Genomic DNA, 24797 nt, shown 5'->3' with positions numbered 1-24797 from the left:
CCAGTCAACGAGACACGAAGAACTCCCTACAAGGAAAAACACCTGCTGTCCTGGCTCCTCAGCACCTATCACCCATCTCCCGTCTGCCAGCAGTTTCCCCCTGGGACGTTCTACACACCACATGGAGCCCCTGGGATTGTCACAAGATGGAAGCTTCCGAGATTTGTGGTCCCTGACTTCAGTGACACCTTGTGCCCTCCCAGCCCTGTCTGCAGACACCGCTGGGGTAATGGGTGTGCTGGAGCTGGCGTGGAGGGTAGATGTCTGTCGCCCCACTCTGGCTACCGGTCTGTGCTGCCCTCCTGACCCCCCCACCATCTCACATGCAGGGAATTTTCACATATGTGGACATACACATACAGAGTCGATCCTCCTTACTCAGGGACTCCATATTCCTGATTCACCTGCTTGCCAGAATTTATATCTCCCCCCCCCCCCCCCCACAAATCAGCACTTGTAACACTGCCATGGTCAATCAAGGGCATGTGTAGAGTGAGGAAAGAATGTCACCCAATGTGCTCATTTCCAGCTGAGAGAGAACAAAGCCAGACTCTGCCTTCTTGTTTCAACACCCCCTACCGCAAACAAGTGTCCTTTATGCAAGTCTACATAGTACCATGTTTTCCTCACTTGGGGGCCTTTTGTCGATTTCCCGATTTCAAGTGGCTCAAACAGTGCCCACGTGCTGTCTAGTGATCCTGAGGGCAAGAAGGCTGTGATGTCCCCTACAGAGAAGGTGCGGGTTCAGGCATACGCTGTAGTGCTATTGACAGCGAATCCAATGTTAATTGATCAATTATATACATTAAATAAGGTGTCTTCAATAATTCATTAATTAACAATAAAACAGAATTATATATCGATTGGTTGATGAAAATGTTATGACGAGAGACTCAGAGGAAACTAACCCTGCATCTTCTTTAGGAGCCACGGTTCAGGATTCGCTAATTTGGTGTGTGGTGCAGCTTGGTAGACATAACGTGAATAGCGAGTTCGGGCTGCATCTGACATCACAGAAATCCGACATGTATCGTGTCCTCGATATAGTTGGGCGTGGTGGCCCTGCTCCAGTGATAATGAAGGACATTGCACAGCATCCTCTGCTCACCTGAATTCCCAACCTCAATCTCTGGAGCCCAAAATGAAGAGACTTACACATTTCTCCTTTCATCTCTGATTCTTTGTTTGTCCCCATTTGTTGGGAAGTGCAGGAACATGGCAGGTCTCTTAACACTTGTTTTGTTCAATTTTGTTTTTATAATTTACAAGTGTCCCAAGGCTGACGTTAAGCCCAAGGGCATGCATTGTTTGGGCTGTGCAGTGTTTATGAAACTTCTAAATTGGTTACATTTGGAAATCCAAAGATTTCACATACAATGCTGAGAGGACCGTGCATGTACTTCTCCCTCCCACCTCCTTGTTACCGATCTCCCAGTCCAGCACCTTGTAAGTCTCTGAGCAACCGAAAATCAGTAGCTGCCCCCCATCACTGAGTGTAGATCTGTCCTGGTCATTCTCAGTCCCGACAGAGTGGAAGAGCTAATGAACTGCTTGGCCCTCTGGCTTTTGGGGAGTTCTCCCTCCAGTATGGTCTTCCTGGAACTTTCCTGATGGGGTTGATATGCTGCAGTAAACCACCCCCAGTTGGCTCTTCCGTGTTGTGCAAGACCATCCATAAAGCACACAAGGGTTTTCGCCCCCGGTCAACGAGACACGAAGAACTCCCCACAAGGAAAAAGAGGCCACAGAGCCAGCGCACGGGTCAGCCTCTGCACCACGTGCTTGTGCAACTCGCTGGTGCGTCCTGTACCTGCTGGGGCCAGAGATACAGACGCACCCCCACCTGATGACGAAGCAGATACACTCACCCCAACTTGCTGGGTCAGGTAGCACCATGTCCATAATGGAAAGTTTGGGTTCTAGGCATTAGAATACTGAATCTTGAGTGTCTCTCAACTGGAAATAGCCTCTTTTTTTTTGGCTGGAGATAACCTCTTTTCCCTACCTGTTTCGCTGTTCTCCACCTCCAGGCATACCCATGCCTCAGCTCCAAGGATGAATCTTGGCTGAACAGAAAAAGATGGATGAAGCAACAGCTCAATCTCTGAGACTGACTATCAAGTCACCCTTGACATCCATTTGAGTCAGGACCCATCCACGTTCATGGGCGTCTGGTATCTGGGTCTGAGCCGTTGACAGAATGTCTGTGTGGATGGCTGGGGGTTCCATTTGCCTCCTCTGCCTGCCTTACTTATCTTACCAGCTGTCCCACCCCCACCACCTCTTGCCAGAGGCCCTTTTGACAGAACTCCTGAATTCCTGCTTAGCTGTTCAATCTGATGCCATGTCCTGCAATGTATTTTTTAATTCTTTGTCATAGGTTTAGATGATCATAGAAAAGTTGCAAAATTGTGAAGAGTTCCCATATGCCCTTCATGCAATTGTCAAACCAGGAAATCAACACTAAACTATAGATCTTATGAAATTATACCAGTTTTTCCTCGAACGTCCTTTTACTGTCCAGGATCCCATATTGTGTTTAATTTGTTGTGTCGTTCGTCTCCTCCAGCCTATGACAGATCCTCAGTCTTGTCTTTCATGACCTCCAACCCAGGCCCCCTCCGGTGAACACGCTTCAGCCTCTGTCCTCACTATAGCTGAATACCCTGTTTCCTTCCCCTTATCTACCATGTGAACTCCTAATCAGTACTCCAGATAATATTATTTAGGCACGTAATGCTAAGCCTCAGTGCCTCAACATAATAGCAATTCACTCTCACTTACTCGAGTCGTGTGTGGATGTTCCCGGTTGGGTGGCTCTCCTGAGCTCTCCTCCACGTGGTAGGGACATCTTAGGACACTGCTGTCCCCACCTCGTGGCCTCTAAAGATCAGCACAGAAAGGACGGAAGAGGAGAAGTATGTGTGGAAGCTTTCGTTGTTTCTTTAAATAGCACAAGCCACACAGGCTCGCATCATTGCTGCCCATGTTACATTGGTCAGAGCAAATCCAGATGCAGGAGAAAGGGAAATGCCGTTTACCGTATCCCAGGAGGGAAATGAGGCAGGGTATTCAAGTTAGACCATTGTCTCTGCTGCTGGCCACCCTTCTGGTCATCAAACAGCTTTCTTTTTCTTCCCACATGCTACAGCTTGCTCACACTCTTCCCGAGAGAGAACGTGCACACCCGTTCAGTAACAGTAGCCAACTCCGGGCCCAGGATCTGGCCTCTCCGTGAAGAACAGGGGCAGCGCTTTTGGTCTGGTCTCCTGTGACCTGAGGGATACTTGATTTGTCACTGGTTTTCCTGATTTCCAATCAATAGTGGTGGATCGGGGCCAGGGAACTGCATGGACCCCTCCCTCTTGGAAAAAGGAAGTAGGGAAGTCTCACACCCATCACTAGCCCATAGATGTACTTTAGTCCTGCAGGACGGGTGTGGTGACTTTCTCTGCTCTGGATGCTGAGACCCCACAGTGACAGACCTCACCTTCTGGGGGCTCCTCCTTGCTCCTTATTTTGCAAGGCCACGTAAGAATGGGCTTCGGGGAGTGCATTCTCCTATTGGCAACACACCTTTGGGAGCTCACTTCCTGTTTAGCAAAGACTGGGGACTCAAAGTTTATTAAGTCCCAAACAATTGAAGGATTTTCTGGGTCCCGACTCATGGTATTCTGGGCAGTGCAGTCATCTCAAAAACATAGTGACTTCTGATCTATTTGTACCAGTAACCATACCCCTTTCTTGGATGTCATTCTGGAACCTACTTCATTTCCCTGCCTCCTCACTGCTGTGAATCTGTCTCTCAACTTAACAGCAGCTGTCTGAGGCCACTGGGATGAGTGGGAGGTCCGTGCGCTTACTCACACGTTGGCCCTGGGTCACTTTATGGACTTAGAAAGTTCACCAGCACTTAACGAGTTCAAATTATTTTTTATTCCCATATTTACTGGTTGGGGACTAGAAGCAGGTTACCTTTTGCAACCCTACAAGGCCCTGAATTTCTGGACCCTATTACCTTTCGTTTTCTGCTTGTAAAATAGCCAATTACTTCCTGAGCTCATCTCTTTCTTGTATTGCCTTTCCAAACAGATCCACTTCCAGTTAAAACACCTTTCTAATATTCCATTTTCCAAGGACTCCTCCTATGAGCCTGCAGTGATGGGGTCTGCCTTCCAAGTCCCCGCAGACAGCCATCTTGCCATGTTTTGTCAATATATCGCATCGATGTTCGGCCACCAGCGAGCCATGTGTCTTCCTTGCCTCCTGCCCAACTGCTAAGAAAATGGCCACATAGTTTTGTTACAGTAGCAACTTCCTGCAAGATACCACTTTCCATAGCATTCAATAAATCATGCTAGTTGTTGCAAACAACCCCCAATTCCAGTGGCTCCACAAAATAAATTCATTTCCTACCTTCCCCATATCCACTGAGGATTTTCCAGGTAGGGCACCCTCCTTCAGACAATGACTCAGTGATCCAGAGCCTTCCATCTTGGGATGCTGCTGTTTCCAGTATGGGGCTCCAACTTGCCACAGGAGAAGAGAGGAAAGGATCAGGTGTCCAAGATATTTTATGGGCCAGCCTGGATGTGTCATACATCACATCTGCCTGCATTCCGTCAGTTGGAATTAGTTTTATGGCCTCAGGTACAAAGGGATGGTTAAGGTCATCCACCTGGGTGTCCAGGAAGATAATTAAATGGTTGAAAATAATTAGAATTATTTCTGGCACAAAGACTGGTCCGAAACGTCACCTGATATCTCTGCAGAATCAGGCATTTCCCTTCCACTGACACTGTGTCTTGTACATAATTTGCACCTGCCACTTTGATTAAAAATTATTTTATTGTCTGTAGACCCGCCAGGTAAGGAGTGCCTTGAGGTTAAGAACTGTCCCGTAGTGCTCGCTTCGGCAGCGCACATACTAAAACAGGAATGACACCGAGAAGATGAGCGAGGCCCCATGCGAGGATGACAGGCAAATTCGTGAAGCGTTCCGTGTTAAAAAAAAAAGAAAGAAAGAAAGCAAGCATTGTCCTGTATACATCTCCGTAGCACCTGAGCCTGGCGCACGCAGGTGCTGAGTGCTTGTCAAGAGAACGAGGAGACCAGAGGGAGGCCAGGCTAGGAGAAAATGTCGAGAGCCTGTTCCTCCTTGTAGAGCAGGATGGGGTTTCTCTAGCAGAAAGGGAAAAATGGGAGGCTATCATAAGACATATTTTCTAATAAAAATGAATGTAATATCATGTTCTTTTTTATTTATTTAAGTGGGCAACTTGTTTCCCCTTCTCTTTCTTGGCATTCACTTGGTAATTTTGCATTTCCCAACGGATTAGTCTCAACACAATGAAAGCTCCCAGTAGAGGCTATTATTTATATTTCCTTGAATAGTATCTCTTGTCCTGAACTAAATTGTTACTTATAATATGGAAAAAAAAAAAAAAAGCCCGTAAGATACGCTACTGGACGTTCTCAGGATTCAAGTTGCCACTCAGTATTGGAGGGGAGTCTGTCCCCTGGAGATTTAATTTAGGACTGTGCCCCAAGACTTCTCTATTTAAGGAGCTCAAGGTAGAAAACCTTCCTAGTCAGGCAGAACTGAGTCCAATTAACTGACTGAAATACACAGAAATACGGAAGAATAGCCCATTTGTTTGCTTTAATCTAAGAAACAAAGGGCCCCTGCTGAGGCTGCACAAAGGGATTCTGACCATCATCTGAAATGTGTCTTGCTCCTAAGCTGGGGTGTGTGAATGAGGAGAAGGAAGCTTCTCAGGGCCCTGGTCTGTCATCCAGGGAGCCCAGCACCAGGAAGAACGTGCCAGGAGCTGACGGGCGGTGGCTGTGTCGGGGCACGACATTTAGGGGATGCCCTCAGGGTGTGAACTGTATGGGCCTGCATTTCTCTAAACAGTTTTCTAGCAGATCCAAGTGTCTTGTTCTGGAACAATCAGCACGTGGTGACAATTCTCTGACAGGTAGATGTGAAGTGTCTTGAAGAAGGGCCCCTTTTTATAACTTGCCCCAAAGTGCCACCTGAGCTAGCTGCGGCCACCTCCCCTTAACTCTCCCTCCACAGTGTCTGGTTTGCAGAAGGGACTAGCTGTGCAAATGGGTGGCACACTTGTCCTGGAATCGACTCCTGGGAAGCTGGCCCCTGGCTGGAGTCCACACACCTGCCTTTGAGAAGTCTGTCCAGCACGAGGGCTCTCTGAAGAGCTCACAGAGTCACCTGGCCGCTTTCCTGGCCGCCTTCAACAGAAGGGCACTGGAACAGAGCCCCATGAAAATCAGAGCATCAGAAATTGAGTGGACAGTAGGGTTCCCATCTACCTTTCTCTCCCCGGACATGGTTTCCCTAATATTAACATCTTCCGTTAGCATGCTACATTTGTAATAATTGGAGATTTTAATAATACAGTAATAATTCAAATAGAGTAAAATGTAAATAGCATTTAAATTGAATAACTAAAATAGATTAATATTTAAATGACAAATAAAAAGAAATGATTATAATGAAATAATAATATTATTATAATAGTACATTATTCTTAACTGAAGTCCATGGTTTACATTAGTGGTCACTCTTGGTGTTGTACCCTGTATGGGTTTGACAAATGCATAATGATGTGTATCCATCATTCTAGTCCCATACAGAGTAGTTTCCCTGTCCTAAAAATCCTTTGTGCCCCACCTGTTTATCCCTTCCCCTGACCCCAACCCCTGGCAATCTCTGATCTTTTTACTGTCTTCATAGTTCTGCCTCATCCAGAATGTCATGTAGTTGGAATCATATAGCATGTGGCCTTTTCGGATTGGCTCCTTTCACTGAGCGATATGCCTTCAAGTTTCTTCCTGGTCTGTTTGCGGCTTCATAGCTCATTTCTTTTTAGCTCGGAATAATACCACACTGTCTGGATGGGCCACAGTTTCTTTATCCACTCGCCTATTGGAAGACATCTTGGTTGCGTCTAAGTTTTGGCAATTGTAAGTAAAGCTGCTATGGACATTCGTGTGCAGGCTTTCGTGTGGACATAAATAAATGTTCAACTCATTTCAATCAGGTGAGTACACATGTCGGATCGTTTGGTTAAAAGTGAGTTTAATTCTGTAAGAAACTGTCACGCTGCCTCCCAAAGTGATCACGTTGCCTTCGCCCCAGCGATGTACGAGAGTTCCTTCTGCTCCACATCCTTGCCAGCATTTGGAGTCGTCAGTGTTCTGGACTTGACTATTCTAATAGGGGTGTAGTGGCATCTCGTGGTGGTTTTAATTGGCGATTCCCTGATGACATATGATATGGAGCATTTTTTCATATGCCTGTTACCAGGTGTTTTTTCCTTCATGGGCCTAATGCAGACATTTCTTCCTCCAAGCAGAAAGAACTGGTTTATCGTTATGAGGGAAATACGTTTCTAGACTGGTTGGGCTAAACATTCCCTTAACACATCTTTCGAAAGTGATGGAGAAGGATACTAGTACCAAGTATCATTTCCTTTTTTAGATGCTTTCAAATTAGACAATCAGCGCTAAAATAGGGAATAATTGGGGCCCTCCTTAGGGGGTCCTGGTTGGGGATGGAGCTTTCTCAGCCACATGGATCCTTGGGGAACAGATTTTGCTGCTTTGCAATGGAAGGAAAGTAACCAATCCAGACTGTTGAATACTTGGCAAAGAGTAAGATACTAATAGATTTGAGATGTTTCTACATTCCTGCCTCCCACATACGTAATTTAGGCCAGGCCAGCTGGATTTTAAGAGAGAAAGAAAAGCATTATCTCTCTGACAGAACCAGCTTGCTTTTAATTCTATCAAACAGAAGAAGTTTAGTGTCTGAGCTTGCTCCCGCATATTCTCCATAGGCCGCTACTTCCTAGGACAGCAACACTGAAGACCACCCTATCAGCTACAGTGAGGGATGCACAGAGGGGTGGCCCTGTCCTCACCGTCATGGGGGACAGTAATAACATGCAGACATCAGCAGGGATAGCGAACGTCTACAGATAAGAACGTGACAGCCGGGAGTATCGGTGTCCAGCTTGACTATGACACTTGGCTGGTGCAATCTCTAGTTGGACATTGGTCGTTGACACTGTGTGCTCTCAGGTGCACCCCCTGACGTGGGACAGCCTGACAGCTGAGTGGCTGTTAGTCCACCATCCTTAATGGGATCCCACAACAGTCAGTGTGCAGGCAGCACTGGTCCTAGAGACTTCGATTATTTTCCTCCTTAAGCACTGGGAATTAATGAACCCTTAGCTTTCTGAAATTCCTCTTTAATTCATTATGCCCAGGAATCCAGGCCCGACTCTTCCTAGTGCACCTGGACTTGTGCAGCTTGACCATGAGCTTCTTGCTCCTCAGCCCCATCCTGGCCAAGCTCTGATGAGCATCGCTCTGAGAAGCAAGATGGGGAAGTGACACGTCTTTTCACGTCGTCTGGGGTTCATGTCTGACCCAAGGACCCTTCACTGATGGTGCTTTTCAATCAGCTCTGAGCATCACACAAAGTTTTCTCAAATATTCTCTTCAGAGCATAGTTTCAACAATCTCAGTCATTCTTTCTTCACCAGCTCTTTTGTAGATAATGAAGAAGCCATTCTTCCAGTGCGATCCATAGAGCAACCCGGTTTCCAGCATCCTCCTAAACGAAATGTCAAGTTAGAGAGGTACTCTGGCAAAGGGTCGACCAATGGCAGGACTCTTCTCCTACTGGGAGGCCTGCGTCAGGCTTCGGAGGATGTGGGTTCCACCTTCCCCTTCTGCCCACTCGGGGCAGAAACAATGCTCATCACAGGACTAGTGCATGGATGATGTGGACATCTGGTCTCCCTGAGACCCTTCCTCAAGCATCTATGCTCCAGGCCAGGTGGGCAGTCTCGTCTCCTCCCTAGTGGGAGAAGGAGGCCCACCATCCTTCCAGAATGCAGGTGAAAGGTGTCTAAGCCTTCATGCTCTGCCCCACAAACGGATACTGTCTTTTTGCCCGCAGATGTCTAGACACACCCCTGCGGAGGGATTGTTGTACTGCTCCATTAGATATCTGTTCATTTTATAGAAAAACTGACTGCTTTAGCAGAACCAGGCATTGAAGAAATAACAGTATAATATTTTGTTTATATATTTGACTGTGTTGAGGCTTTTATAAATGAAAGGTGAACACTGAAATAGTATCCTTGAATTCCTTTAGTCAGCAGGGATAAAAATATGACTTTCCAGCCCCATTTTCTTCAAGGAAAAGGAGAGAATGTCATTTAAAAAAAAAAAAAAAAAGCCCCAGGAAAGCGGTCTACTTCCAGCAATGTCTCTGCTGGAGCAGTTGACTGACGGTGTTCATTAGATCCTAGCACCCCGCGGTGAGGCCCCGGGAGTGCAGGGAAGCGGTTCTGCTGACTTAGCATTCTGTTTATTTTCTTCTGACACATTGGGTGTTGAAATGACCCAAAACAAAGGGGCACCTGGGTGGCTCAGTCGGTTAAGCATCTGCCTTTTCAGCTCAGGTCATGGTCCCAGGGTCCTGGGATCGAGCCCCACATCGGGCTCCCTGCTCAGCCGGAAGCCTGCTTCTCCCTCTCCTGCTTCCCCTGCTTGTGTTCTCTCTCTCGCTGTGTCTCTCTCTGTCAAATAAATAAATAAAATCTTAAAAAAAAAAAAAAAAAGAAATGACCCAGAACAGCTAGAGCAGGGTGACCAGGGCATTCTACCCTCGGTGGGGTTAGGACAGACAGACAGACCAAAGGGCATCTTCTAATAGGAAAGGTTTGGTTCCTTGCTAGGTAAAACTGACATCCCGACACGTGTATTTGTCTTAGCCATTTTGAGTTTCCCGACCCCGGTCAATTGTGGTTTCTGAAAAAAGCGAACCGTCATATGCTTTACAATCGCATTAGGTATCTGTTGCTGCCTCGTGGTGGGACCACAAACGCAGAGGTGGAAAAACCATGCACATTTGTGACCTCAGGGCTTCTGGGGCCCAGGAGTCTGGGCACAGCTGAGCAGGGGCCCCTGCACGGGTCTCTCCAGGCTGCAGACAAGGTGTCAGTGGGGCTGGGGTCCCATCAGAGGCTCCACTGGGAAGGATCTGCTTCTAAGCTCATGCGGTTGTTGGCAGCGCTCAGTACTGGTGGGCGTGGGACTGGGGGTTTCCATTCGTGGCTTGGAAGAAGCCAGCTGGGAAGCACCAGCTGGGTGAGTGTTGCAATCTTGCATATCATAACAACAAACATGTAATCACAACCTTCCTGCAACCTTTGCCTGGAGATGTCATTGTTAATTCCCTGTGGTAACTGGACTAGGACATGGTGTACCCAGATATCTGGTTAAATATGATTCTGGGCATGTCTATGAGGGTGTGTCTGGGTGAGACAGTATTTGAACGAAGGACGGAGCAAAGCAGACTGTCCTCCCCAGTGCAGGTGGGCCTCATCCAATCAGGCAGAGGTCAGAGCAGAACAAAAGGCAGAGTAAGGAAGTCTTTCTCTCTGCCGTTTTCAAGCTGGGACGTGGGTCTTCTCCTGCCCTTGGACAGGCTCTCCTGCTATTGGCTTGCCTGGCTCTCAGGCCTTTGGACTCAAACTCCTTAGAACTACACCTCTGACTTTCTGAGTCCCAGTTTGGCAGAGGCTGGTCGTGGGACTTCTCAGCCTTCATAACTGCATAAGCCAATTCCATGTAATAAATTATATACCTATGATCCTATGAGACTGTGAGCCCCAGGAAGGAGGGACCACGGGGACCCCTGTAGATGCATTCTGCTACAATAATACATCTTCTGAAGTTATTAAATATTGTACGTCTGTATAGAAAATTGTCACTTTCAGAGCACAAGACAAGGGGGTGACGGTGCTCATGGATTTAAGGAATGTAGTTAAGACCATGGGGCAGCAGAGCATCTTTCTCATAAATGGGTGATTTCAATAGTATTTGGGTGCAGAGTTGAAGGCACCATATTGATACCTTCCAATAAAGCCAACATTATTTTTTAATATTTTTAAATACATCCATGTGCCAGACAGTGTCTGAGAGCTTTCCAAATGTTATTTCACTTCATGCTCACACCTGTGCCGGGTGCCCAATGCTATTATCATCCTTGTTTTGCAAATGAGGAAGTGGAGGCACAAAATTTGGGTGACTTGTTCAAGGTCACAGGGGTAGGAAACTGTGGAGCCAGCAATCAGCCCAGTGATTTCTACTGCTCTGTGTGTCCTCCACTAAGTTGGAGCTGGGGCCTGGCCTGGGGAGAGGTGTCCTCTAGTGATCAGCTCATTCATGCCCCCTAAGATTCATACTCACCCGGCAGGTCAGACCATGGTGGAAGTCGAGGCAGGGATCCGGGGGAAGGGGAGGGCTGACATCAGGGCAGGGAGAGAGGCAGCTGAGCCCGAGTGAGGAACGGCAGAAAGAGGTACGACCCGTGTTAGAAGCTCTTATGAATTCTCCATCTCTTTGCATCATATTGCATGTCTTTTTTCCCTCCAATTGTTCTAAAATATAATTGGACTTCTCAACCATGGGTTTGAATCTGAATTGTATAAAAATGTGACTCAATTGAGTCTTTTAGAGCTAAAAGTGCTTTTCCCGACTTCTAGCAGTGACTGCAAGTCTGAGCACAGGTTGCAAGTGTGCCCGGGAGGTGGGCTCCATCCACTGGGCTGCATCCCCTCCAGGCTGGCCAGGGGAGGGTGAGGCTTCCCTGTAGGAGCTGAGCCCCTCCTGCATTTCTCTCCTCTGTGCTGTCGTGTAGGGTCCTGATTCCCAGATGGAATCAGTGCGGCAGAGTCATCCAGACTGCAGTGCCTTGGAACCCAGAGCAGAAAATGTCCCTGGAGCCAGTAGAGATGGAAGGTGCTGGGGGATTTTAAAAATGACTGCACCGGGACGAAGCCTGTGCTCGCTGCGGCAGGGCACAGGGAAGGGTGTCCCCAGGAGGGCAACAGCGGGAGAGGGCTGGAGCACGCTGATCAGGGTTTGGCCACCGCGATGGCTCGGGATGGAGGCTCGGCCACCCCGAGGGTCCTAATCCCTTCACATGGCCTTGTGTGTATTTTTGTCACTGTTATTTTAGTTACTTACCTGTTTCCTGCCTTTCTTGGCACCTGGGCAGGGACCGGTTCAGCTGCAGCCGAAGCACCTCTGACCATGCTTGGCACCGTCCTCGCTCATTTAACTGTGGAAGGCACGCCTGACCCTGCGAAGCGTCCTTTGAGGAGGGTACAAGAAGTTCTCTGCCTCGGTGCATTTCCAATTTGAGCAAGATGGCCGGGGGTACAGTCTTCCCACAGCTGGCAGCCACCGAGCGTTCCCAGATCGTGTGTGATGGAGGCTGTTTCTGGCGGCCTTGCTGAGGGAGCAGCTGGGACACCGATGGTTTAGGAGAAAAGCAGGTAAAAGGTGGGAGGGAAGTCCCTGCCAGGAAGAGTGCCAGACGCCACGAAGTCAAGTGCGGAGAGGCTTCAGAAGTGAGCCCTAGGGATGTCGGAGGGGATTCTGAGTCAGTGGAGGATAGGCTATAGGGCCAGATGGGAAAACTGGGCAAAAGCCCAGTTGGAAGAGGCAGGCTCCTGTGGTGGTTGTTTAGACAGCGGAATGCCCCCTGACTTCAACCCCTTCCTGCCAGGCCAGCCCCTCCCTCTGGCCTGCAGCCTGGGTGTCATCCAAATCCCAAGGCTGAGATCGGAGACAGGCCGGGCTGCAGGGGACAAACATGGGAGCCCGCCTCTTCCAACACTGGGGACACTGAAGTGGGGAAGGAGGGGCTCTCAAACCCTCGCTCCAAGTGGGGAGAGGGGCACACGAGCCAGGAGAGCACTGTAGGAAAGGGCTTTGCCTCTGCCCCCAGCCCAGGGGCAGCCACAACTGGGCAATTTCAGCCAAGGGAGGCCGGGATGGGGACATAGGAGCTCACAAGGGCCTCCAGACTCGAAGGGGTGGCTCTGAAGGGAGCAGAGCAGTGAGCAGGGTGCCTGGATGTGCCTGTTTCCCCGAGGATCCCCAACAACAAGGGAGGGCTGCGGCCGGGCGGAGAGGGCCAGGGGTCACCACCCTGACCATTTAAGGCTGGAACACAGGTTCCCCGAAGAGAGGCCGCGGCCCCAGCAGCAGAGCTGTTTCCCTGCAGAGCAGCCTCCTGCCTGGCGGGCACTGGTGGACAGGGCCGGGGTCCCATGCTGAATCCTAGCTAAGAGCTGCTCACAGTGGAGTGGGGGACGCATGTTCACACATGGGAAAAAACAAAGGCAGCGGGCCCTCCCCATGGGCGTAGAAGGAGGCTGGAGGGACCAGCAACCACTGACTCACACTTAACTACAGGTTCTAAAGTCATGATTTGTTTGGCAATCTTGGACTCCATGATAGCCTGAGGATTCCCCAAATCTCATCCTCAGTGAAGCTAGTCAGGGTTGAGCCAGAGCTTTGAGAATGGGGTCAAGTAACAGCCCAGAGGCAGATGTAGGGGCTCACACTGGCCTAGGGAGGGGCTGTAGCTTCTGGAAGTTGCTTCTGCCCCGAGACGGCCACTGCCCACAGGCACCACTAACTTGCTACCAAGGAGACAGGGTTCCAAGACTGTGACGCATTTGAAAATACACCGGCGAGTGGTGTTTGGCAGCAGACTGGAGGTCCTCTAGCCAGAGGCGCTCCAGGCCCTCCTCCTGAAAGCCACCACCCCCTGCAGGACGTCTCCTTCGGGATCCAGACCCTCGGGCTTTGGTGCCCTGTCCCGGCTTCCACCGAAGCACGGGGCTGTTCTACCTTGGCCTTCTCACTCCATTGAGAAGCAAAGTGGAAGTTGTTTTCTGTATTTAACAAGTGTTTCATGCGCCCTGCCCATTATTCCAGGCTCCCTGCTAAGTCTTCAGGTGGACTGCGGTGGACAGTGGGATGAAGTGTGAACCACCAAGGTCATGTGGCGCTCACCTCGGATCCTTGGCGCCCAGCTCCTGGGCACTGACCAACCCTCTTGAACGCAACACTCTGGGGCGTCTGCCATTCAGGACAGCCGCTAGCAATAGCTCGGGGAAATGGCAATGTTTTAGATAAATAATTAGCAGAGAACCATTCAACATCTGAACAACTGAACATGTTAACAATCAACCTCCTGCTTGTGTTGAGTATGTGTCTGATAGTCCCGCACGGTGTCGTCCCTGTAACGTGTCCCAAGACGTGGGGCTGGTGTGTCAGAGCGATGGTGTGAGCAATCCTGAGGCAGGCCGTAGGAAATAAAAGAGGAAATCACGTCTCTCACTGTGGTCGAGCAAAGGTGCATCTTTATAGGATGAGGCCACTTTTGGACTAGTTTTTTTTTTTTTTAATGAAAAAAATTGGGTTAAAATTTTGTGAATAAAAATGGTATTTTTAGTTAATAATATTCGCTTTTTTTTGGTCCAACCAGTTCGCACTGTACCTGGAGAACCTCCACTTCGAGCAAACCTGTAGTTCTTAAATGTTGGATGTAAATGTGACAATATGTAATGAAGTATTATAACTTAGAATCACATACATAACTACAGTATATACACATAGTACAGAAGTACAACTTAGTGTACAGAGTACATATATGCCATATACATAGTAGAGTAATACAATTTCATGAATTTTGAGTGTTACTGGGAAATGTTCATATTTTGGTGACTACCGTATTTTGAATGAAATTTTATAGGTTTCAACTTTTCACATCAAAGAGCTTTGTGCAAAGCTGGCTGATGTAGGAGCCTGTGATCTCTTGGGTTATGAATCATTAAATGTCTTCATGGCTTGACATCTCTAGAAAGAGCCAAGTGGGACAACAGTGTAGGAATTGTTCTCATGGGTGCATTCTGTTCTTTGCAGGGCGAAGCCTTTGAAAATGAAATCATTATTTCATGAACGAAATTATTATGTTTTCATAAATGAAATTTATGAATGAAAATATTCATATTTTCAAATGTATTTCAAATACATTTCAAAAATATTTTCAAATATATCTCAAAAATATTACTCATAAATATGATATTCATAAAATATTATATTATGAATGAAAATTCTTATTCATTAATGAAATTATTATTATTTATTCAAATTGAATTTTACTTTCTTTTTAAATACAGAACTCTTAAGCCTGAATTATGTTTTGCCTGCCAACTTGAACTGGAATTTCTTACGGTATTACAGTCTATACTTAGTGTGGGATAAACCGTCTCCAAATCCTCCAATAACACACTTGTAATTCAGTCCATGGGATAAATACTTGTGAGTTTTGACAATAAAGCAAAGCTTTCAGTAATTTTAAGTCCAGGGATGATGAGTATCTGAAATGTAATTCTGTAATTCCTAAAATTTGCAATGGTGCACTTACTAAATTCACATTGAATGTTCTTCAAAGAACATGAAAAAAAATTTTTTTAAATGCAATGATTGTTTATGGCTAAAACTTCCTAAGTTTCAAGAGAAATTCAGCTAACCTTTGAAGCTCACAGTTAAAAGATTAAGAAAATGTTATGTTCTTGGGTGTAGGTAGATGACCCTTTGGAGACCAACAGCGTTTGCGGTTCATGATCAAGTGATGGTAAAACTGTAAGACCATGAATTACTGGGGCTTTGATTAGCATTAAATACCTGACAATGAAAAAAAAAAAGTGAAAGGGAGGGAGAGAGAAAGAATGAGAGAAGGAAAGGAAGGGAAAGAGAAAAAGAGAGAAGAAAAAAGAAGGAAGTTGGAATTTGGAGATTTCCCCAAGCGGCCTCCCTGCTTCACCCCCCCCCCCCCCACAAACCCTGACCCCAGCAAAGCAGGGTGACAGTTCCTGGTGCCGGCTGTCCTTGCCTGCACTTAGTACAGTCAGGCCTTTTAATTTCAGCCTTTCTATCACCTGTGTGGTGTATGTTACGGTTTTAATTTTCATTTCCCTTGTGACTAAAAATGTTAAACATTTTTCTAAGTGCTTATCTTCACAGGCGTATCTTCTTTAGTGACGGGTCTGTTCAAATCTTATGCTTGCTGAAAAATACAGCCTTCCACTCTCACTCCCAAATGCAGTTCATATTCACCTCCTCCAACACTTCGTTAGTTCTGGTCCTCATTTCCTCTTCTCTGGACTCACTGCCTGTCTCGTAGCTGCCCCCCGCCGCCCCCCGCATTACTTCTCCACATTGCTACCCCAGAGTGACGGGGTCTTTCTGTCATCCTTCAGCTGCCACGTGGGCACCTTCTTGCTCTGCTCCTCACCTGTCTGCTTCATCCTGGTCTCCCCCCCACCACGCCCCCTTCTCACTTTATTTTCACCAACATGGGACTAAATGTTGAGCCTCCTTGCTCTTCCACACTTCTGGCCCCTACAGGTATGACTTGTGCCCAGATGTTTCTCCCCGAATCATACAGAAATACTCTCTCCTCCCTGAGCAGACGTGGGGGCGCTCTGTCCTTTTACTTTTCCATAATGCAAACATCAGGTTGTATTTTCATGGTACATCTGTCTCCACACCGGCCCACAGATCTCCTGAGGACCAACCTGTATTTGCCTTTGATCCACCGTGTCTCCTGGAGAGACTGAGTGCAGTGGGCCACAGGCGTTCTGGAGACGCACTGACAGAGTGACCTGCCCCTGCAGTTCTCCGTTGGGCCCCAGGTCTCAGGGGCTGTATATTTAGCCCGTGAAACTCCCCCCAACCCACCCCCCGCCAGGCTGCAGAGGGGTTCAAGAACTCCTTGTGCTGCCTTGGACCCCGAATCACAACAACTAAGACAACAGAGACATGTTGAAGACTCTGTCCTAGGAATACAGGGGCAGGCCACAGGTGCGTGTGGGGGGCTCTCCAGGGTCCCGCCTGCCTTGTTGCCTCATGTCTCCCTTCCGAGTTACATATCCTGGCTTCACTCTCCTCAGTCTAGGCTCCATAGTCCCTCTCTACATTCTTTCTTTTTTTAAATTAAGAAATAAACAATACATAAAACTGCAAAGTATAACATAACCGTCTAGTGTAGTCATATCTGAAAAAACAGATTTGATATATTTGCTTCAGATTTCTCAAACCAGCAGGAAGAAATGCCCATCACAGAACACTGACATCACCTAGACTCCCTCCTCCGTCCCCCTTGTCTTCAAAGATAGCCACAGTCTTGGGCTTAATGTGTCTCCAGTCCACATTTTCACTCTTTTACTACACATGTGCTCTCCACAGATAGTAAATATTGTTTGTGCTTCCTCTCAAATTGCAAACACTGTATTATTCTCCAGTGAATCACTCTGCCCCTTGCCGCCTTCCTTCACCGGAAAGGTAACCAGGTCTGGCGGTTCTAGTGAGCCCACTTTGTCTCAACGGGTCACCGTGAAGTAAACCCCTGATCAGCTTTTGTGGAGAAAGTGTCCAAAATCATCCCCATCACACACGTGTGGAGAATGGTTTTCTGTAACACCCACAGGTCAGATGTTGGACCTCTTAATTGATCTTGTGTCTCTTGGTTCTTGGCCTTTTGTTATATTTTCTAGGATCAGCTTCATTTTACCCTCTACCTTTTCTACCACATTTTTGTTTTCTAATTTCCTAGACTCACTGTTCTCAGACCATTTTGTTTTCATTGCATCCTGTTGTCATATGGGTATAATAAACTTATGTCTTCAAAACATTGAGGCATAACAGACATTCAATGAACTGCATATATTTACAGTATAATTTGATGCATACAGATGGGAAACCATCACACAAACAAGATAATGAGCATCAACCCCAAATGTTTCCTCTTGCCCTTCTGTAAGCCTCCCTGCCCACCCCGCTCCCATCCACAGGCAAATACTTACCTTACACAATACAGTCTGTGCTCTTTTTTGTCTCGCTTCTTTCAGTCAGCATGGTGATTCTGAGATACCATCATTTTGTTGTTGCTGTTGAGTGTATTCCTCTCTTATGGCGCAGTAGTATTCCACTGTATGGACATAACCACCAGATGGTTAGTCATTCACCTGCTGATGGACAACTGGATTGTTTCCAGTTTTTGGCTGTTGCAAATAAAGCTGCTTCGTACATTCATGTAAAAGTCTTTGATTAGATACATGCTTTCACTTCTCGGGTAATTACCTAGGAGAGAAATATTTGTATCATATAGCAAGTGCATGTTTAACTTTTCAAGAAACTGCCAGAATGCTTTCACCATTGCATGCTCCCACTAGCAATGTGTGTGAGTTTCAGAACCTCTGCCTCCTTGCCAAGCCTCTGTTGGTCATTTTCTTCAATTCTAGTTATTCTGAGAGATAGGTAGTCATGTCTCATTGTGGTTTGATTGGCGTTTCCCTCATGACCAAAGATGGTAAACATCTTTGCATGTGTTTACTTGCCACTTGTATGTATTCTGTGGTGAAGGGTCTGTTCAAATCTTTTGCCCGTTAAGAAGATTGTTTTAAAATTTTTACTGTTGGAATTTGAGAGTTCTTTATGTATTTGGATGCAGAATTCTTATCGGGTAAGCAATTTATCAATCACACCAGTGGTCCATTCCTGGACATTGCTGGGTCATATTGTGGGCCCCATGACCCTCTGTCCACGCACCTGCTGATGCCTAATCTCCCCGATGTTATATTTTTTTTTCTAAAACATTTCCCTTTTGCTTCTGGAGTGATGTTTCTCCAGAGGCGTTTGCTTTTCTTTCATGATGTAGACTTCACTAAGTATCTGGTGATCCTTGGTCATCAGTGAATATTGCTGCAAAGGCTCCAGAAAAGCTGAGCGGGAGCCTGTACCTGAGGAGACCACGCCTGCCTGGGCTCTCGTGGGACACAAGGCAGAAGCTGACCAGCTACTACACTGGTGGATCCCTAAGAACCAAAATGTGGGGAATGTTCTTCTCTGGGATGTCAACAGCTAGTTACTCTGCTTCTCCCCAAATAGCTAATGTTTATTTATGAAAGGACCCCCCTCCCTTGCTCCTTCCCCGACCCCGCTCCCACTGTGTTTTTCCCAGAAATGGGTGTATATATAGCTTCTGGGTTTTATTGCTGTTTGTGAGGTGCAGGAATGGAGGGGTTACTATTGTCTGCTCTGAGTGTAAAGTTCGGTTGGCTTTCATTTCGAGGTGCGAGTTTCACCTCTCCCTTCTGTCAGCCGTGGCATTATGACCTGCTATTTCCCCAGGGCACACTGTGGGCTCTCCATAGCCATAGCCCCCTGCCCTGCCTTATCAGCCCAGCCCTGTGCCCTTCAGTTCCCTTGCAGTGACTATAGCAGGTCAGGATCAGGAGGGGGAGTAAAAGCATGTGTTCAGTTCATCATATTGAATTGGGAACTTTTAAGTGTACTTCTAAAAAACATAAAAACCATTCCTAACGTTGCCTTTTTTTTTAATTAAATACCTTTCTAAATCACTATAGAAAATGTAAAAAAAAGGAAGTTGCAAACAATAAAAACAGAAAACATGATAAAAAGCATCTTAGTATAGCAGTTAGTGGGAGAGTTTGAGCCAACATATTCAATGGCAAAGTCTGTTTATCATGTTGTTAAAGATAACCAAACAAATGACATTTGAAGGCTTGGAAAGGCCAGGAAATGCTGGATGAATTTGCCAATAAAAGCAGCAGAATGATAATTCCTTCATGAAAGCCAGATCCCAGGGGAGCAGCTCCAGCAGGAAGATCACCTTAAACTGTTAGCAGGGATGGACAGGAAGTTTAGCAGAATGCCAGCAACAAAACACAAAGCACTGGGTGTTAGATGCAACTGAGGAATTGTGGAACACTGCATCAGAAACTAAGAAGGTACTGTATGCTGGCTAAGTGAATTTATATTAAAAAAAAACACAAAGCAAAACCTCTTAGAAGTACAAGGAAAATTTGACACGGAAGAAAAATACGGTTGCAGAGAATTTTAACAATATGATCAATATCCCTGAATTAACAAGCTACAGAGCAAATAGCATCAACTATAGAGAATGGCCTTGTTATTGTTATAAAAGGCTCGAGGCTGCAAAAGAAAAAAGTCAAAATCCGCAAAGGGGAGACTGTTTCACAGCAAACAATCTCTACTATATCCACACGTGTGAAAAAGAACAAAAGCCTTTCCATGAAATCTCCCAAATCGTTGAAAAGAAAAAAGCATCATGTCCAATAAAAATTAATTTCCTAGAAATATTGAGATCAAAGCAAACCTAAGAAGTACAGCTGGAGACCATTTAGGATCATAATTCTAGGAAAATGTCATCAGTGTCACTTTGCAGAAACACACAGGCTTAAAAGCTGAAAATACACCTGCTGAGAAAGCAGCTGAATGAGGCACTCCTCCTAAGCAGTCGTGAACACAAGGAAAAGATCTTCCCTCAATTATAACAGTGAAAATAAGATAAAAGCAGATATGAAGTTAGGAGATACAGGGGAAATCACCATAACAAAAGTTAGTTTAGAGTAAAACAAGATAAACTGAGAATATCTGATGAAGAAAGCAACCCACCAGATCAGAGCGTCCACGTCCACGTGGGCATGTTCTCAGGTCCTGCCCCCTCGCACCCGCTGGCTAATCCTCCTCCTCACTTCTGATCTGTACAGAGTATCTGTGAAAATCTCAAGAGAAATACCACAGATTTTTTTTTTTTAAAGCAAAGAAATGATCCCATTGGCTAAAGTAGAAAACAGACCAGTAAGTGTGCAAGAAAATAAAATAATGCTCCAAACAGTAATCTCAAAGAAAGGCATTCCCGTTAAAATCACACAAGAGTCCGGACAATCACCTCTTTTATTCAGGATTGTCTTCACATTTCTTGCTACTCTAAGAAGCAAACAACAAAAGTGACAGCTTCAAATACCGCCACACAAGAATGTGACATGTTTGCAAGTGACATGACTGCGAAGCGAGGGGACTGGAGAATAAACACAGAAAATCGTAGGAATTCATAAAATCCTCCCAGCAGTATGGCAAACATCAATAGCTTTGATTTATCCCAGTGATAGAATGTATTGGGGACGCATTCTCAGCCACAGTGAACAAAGCATCAAATACCCAGGAATGAGATTCACACGGAGAGTGTCTGTTGCACGGCTCGGCCGAGACCCGAGAGTGTGTGACACTGTGAAATTGTTAACATTGGTGGGAAGCAGGTTTCAGGGGTCCAGATGCTGTCTGAACTTGCAGAGTGAAGACACGTGGATAGAATGGAGTCACACTGAAGACAAAACGCCTGGACTTTATGTAATTTTATTAATCTCCTTATTGTAATTAACACAGCAATTGATGACTGTTTACTAAGTTACAGTTTTTAGGAAATGGGAGGGCAGGGAGCCAAGATAGAACAGGGATTTTTCCTATTAATCGTGCACCCGGTGCGGGCCAGCGAATCCAGTAAGGGCGCATCAAAGCCTGGGTGAACGCAAAGGTCTGGTGGCCCGGGCCGCTCACATGAAGAAGGAACATTCACGGAAGCTTCCCAGCTCTCAGACCAGCATGCTGCTCCTGCCTGGTGCACCTTACAGAACACGGTGGCCTCAATCTCTCCTGACGTGCTTGGCATTTTGAGTGTTCCTGAGGCGATCCAGAATACTTATCGCTTCCTGTTTTCACGTAATTGGAAAATGGCCAGGAAAAGGAACAATGTTCATTCAATAACGAGATTTCTGTTAAAAAACGTGCTGTTTCCAGTTAAAATGAAGCATAGCTGCACCGGACAAGTTTTTGGTGAGTTCTGAAACCACAAGAGACTCTAAAAATCACTAACCCTGAGAACACGGTTTCTACGTAAAACCTTGTGAGGGACACCGACCCTGGTTGGGAAGGCCAGCCAGGAGAGGGTGCAGGGGGCCGGCTGGGTGCTCTGGACGCCCCGCACCACCTACAGAGCAGTGTCAGCGGGCCGGAGTGAACAGAGTCTGCTCCTTCCTTCCCCCGCTCCCGTGGTTTCTCACTCTGTGGAGGTGGTGGCCATCCAGGGAGTGCCGTCCCAGGCCAGGAGGGGACCTCCACCATGTGTCCATCAGAGCTTCACGGAGTGGCCCAGAGATTGAACAGCCTTCTAGTTGGAGATTGCTTTTAAATATCTGGCAATAGGCAGTAAATTTTACTACTGCCATTTATCTCCGTGGACCTCTCAAGAGCATCTAGAGTAAGAAATTCTGTTTCAAGATATTGTTTTGCAATACTGAAGGTACTTAAAAAAAAGTACCTTCCAACACCCTAGTTCTATCTAGAAGGAAGAAAAAATCATCTTGAACCAGAGACTACCAATGCCTCTGGCAATCAGCATGAGGAGGCTCCCCGCTGCCTTGGGGGCTCTAAGTCCTTTCAGTGGGAGACAGAGCGGTTTACCCGTTAGGAGCACACCCAGCACCCTGCCCTGCAGTTGGAGTCACCTGGGGAGCCAGGCTGTAGAAAGTGCCAGATGCCTTTTGTCCGGGCCTCAGCTGGACTGTCTCCTTCCTGTGCCTCAAGTTCTCTGCCCCACAGCACCCACAGGAGAGCCCAGGCATTTCCCTGGGGCTGTGACCACACCGTGGGTACCCCTGCCCTCTGACCCAGCAGGACCAGAGGAACCAGAGGGGCGGTCCTGCCTTTATCAGGGGAGGGAGCAACATGGCCCTGGCCTTGGACTGGTGGCTGGAATGCGTTGTATGAGGGGCAGGGACGGTTCAGCCCACAGAGGCCACCAGAGACGGCTTGTCATTCTGGTCTTGAGCACACTTAGCTGTACACGGTCAGAGCAGGAGACGCCGAAAGCAGAGAGACGGTCAGCTGGAAGGACCCAGAGTTCCAGATTCTTGACCCGGTATGCAGCCCAATGCGTCAACCTGCATTTCAGTCTGATTAGTTTGTTATTAGGTAGCCTACAAATTCATAGGAAAAAATTCCTACAGCAAATCTTGAAAAAGATGAAGTAGCAGGAAAATGGCAGAGACAAAATTCATTTATATAATCATGAAATGCTTCAAGTCCAAGATTATTCCATTGACAATGGACTTAAAACAAAAATGGGATTATAATTTTTCTGAATTTTGGATAATCTTCAAATTTTTCAAGGTACCACCTAAAATAAGACAAAAAAGGAACAGTAAGAAAAGGATATAATTTTGTCGCTTATACATTTAATGGATGCTGGCAAAAGGGACACTTTTCATTGTGCAGGAATATGGAGATTTTTAGGAGTAACACTAAAAACTGTGGCATTTCAGAGATGTAGCTTGATTTTGTCTCTATGAGGAATAATTAAATATATTTGATTCTAAAGCATGATTCATAAGAAGTAGCCCATGTAAGTCACTCAGGAGGAGTGTCTCCAACGTTGTCTCTGGTGACTCCCGACGGTTGTCCTCAGTCCCCAGGAGAGAGCTACAGGTCCAGCCCCGGGGTCTGTGGAGCGGGCACCCAGCTGCGTGCCAGGGGGCTCTCAGACAAATCTGGGAAGGTGCAGGGGGGCCGGCACACGGAACAAACACGCATTTTCGGGGTTGCTATACATGACATCAATAAGGCAGCCCCGCTCGTTTTGGGGTGGTGGCTAGTTGGGGAGGGCGGCAGCTAAGGGGATGGGGTGAACACTTAAAATAACCTGCAAGATGGAGAAATAGCCAGAAAACAAGGAGTTTCTGTCAGCACAACAGATAAACAGACGAAACATCATGATGGGAAGCGACTATGAGCTCGTATGGCAGAAATGCATGACAGCAGCAACCTGGCAGGGAGTCGGCGAAATCTGCTGGTTTCCGCCACGTTTCACACCGTGATCGGCGGACGGATGGGAACTGCAGCCCATCAGACGGCCACGGGCGCTTGAACGCGCTGTCCTGCGCCCCCGGGAAGGCACACGCTGTCCTGCGCCCCCGGGGGAAGCCACGCGCTGTCCTGCGCCCCCGGGAAGGCACGCGCTGTCCTGCGCCCCCGGGGAAGCCACGCGCTGTCCTGCGCCCCCGGGGAAGCCACGCGCTGTCCTGCGCCCCCGGGAAGCCACGCGCTGTCCTGCGCCCCCGGGGAAGCCACGCGCTGTCCTGCGCCCCCGGGAAGGCACGCGCTGTCCTGCGCCCCCGGGAAGGCACGCACTGTCCTGCGCCCTCGGGGAAGCCACGCGCTGTCCTGCCTCCCCCGGGAAGCCACCATGCTTCCTGCAACCCCGGGAAAGCCACGTGCTTGGAAGCTGGTCCGCGGGCCTCTGGATCCAGAGTCTCTTCTGACGCGACGCCTCTCTCTTCCACACTGCGATGCGCCCAGAGACCGGGGTGCTCATCTCCGAGGTGGCTGCCGCGCCATCAGCGTGGAGGAGATCAGCAAGCATGCCATACACAGCTCCTCTCTGCTCACAGAAAGTTCTTGAAGGCTGGTGCTACTTTCCACCTGGGTAACCCCCCCAGATGCCTATGCTAAAAACCTAATGCCTGAGGTGGCGGTGTGAGGAGGCGGGGCCTCTGGGAGGTGCTTAGGTCATGGGGGGGTGGAGCCTTCAGGAATGGGATCTTGTCCTGATAAGAGAGTCCCTGAGAGCGAGATCCAGGCCCTTCATCGCTGAGGGCAGTGCGGGAGGGGACCGGATTGTCTGTGCCCACCAGGGGCCTTCACCGGAGCTCCACCACACTGGCCCCTGACCTCAGACTTCTGGCCCCTTGATCTGTGACAAATAAAAGTCCACTGCTCCTAAGCCCCCAGTCTATGGTGTTTCTGTTACAGTCACCGGAACACACTCAGCGGGCAGGGACCGAGGACCTGGACCGCGAGCAGGTTTCTCGGAGCACCAGGTGCTGTGCACGGAAGGCAATTGACAGCTTCAAACCAGCAAAACCGGGACGGCGATGCCCCCCGCACGCCTCTGGGATCGTCAGAAGCAGCACTGGGCCGCACGGCTGGTTCCTCGTGTCAGAGCGAGC

The 24797-nt window shown here is 47.7% G+C and overlaps 1 long non-coding RNA gene and 1 other non-coding gene across 2 annotated transcripts; one reads left to right on the top strand and one right to left on the bottom strand.

Annotated features, from left to right (window-relative positions):
• Positions 1-4903: 4903 nt before the first annotated feature.
• LOC116639286 lies at positions 4904-5009 on the top strand. The gene has a single exon (XR_004300797.1). It is a non-coding gene; the product is annotated as a U6 spliceosomal RNA (small nuclear RNA).
• Positions 5010-6571: 1562 nt separating this feature from the next.
• LOC116639149 lies at positions 6572-24797 on the bottom strand. Its single transcript, XR_004300774.1, has 5 exons — positions 20410-24797; positions 17775-17899; positions 12076-12468; positions 11296-11377; positions 6572-8647 (listed from the first exon to the last, which is right to left on the bottom strand). It is a non-coding gene; the product is annotated as an uncharacterized LOC116639149 (long non-coding RNA).

This window comes from Phoca vitulina, unplaced genomic scaffold, assembly GCF_004348235.1.
Source record: "Phoca vitulina isolate PV1807 unplaced genomic scaffold, GSC_HSeal_1.0 scaffold17, whole genome shotgun sequence".
Taxonomy (NCBI): Eukaryota; Metazoa; Chordata; class Mammalia; order Carnivora; family Phocidae; genus Phoca; species Phoca vitulina.
Note: the sequence above shows the minus strand (reverse complement) of the source record. Positions and strands in the feature narration are given on the sequence as shown.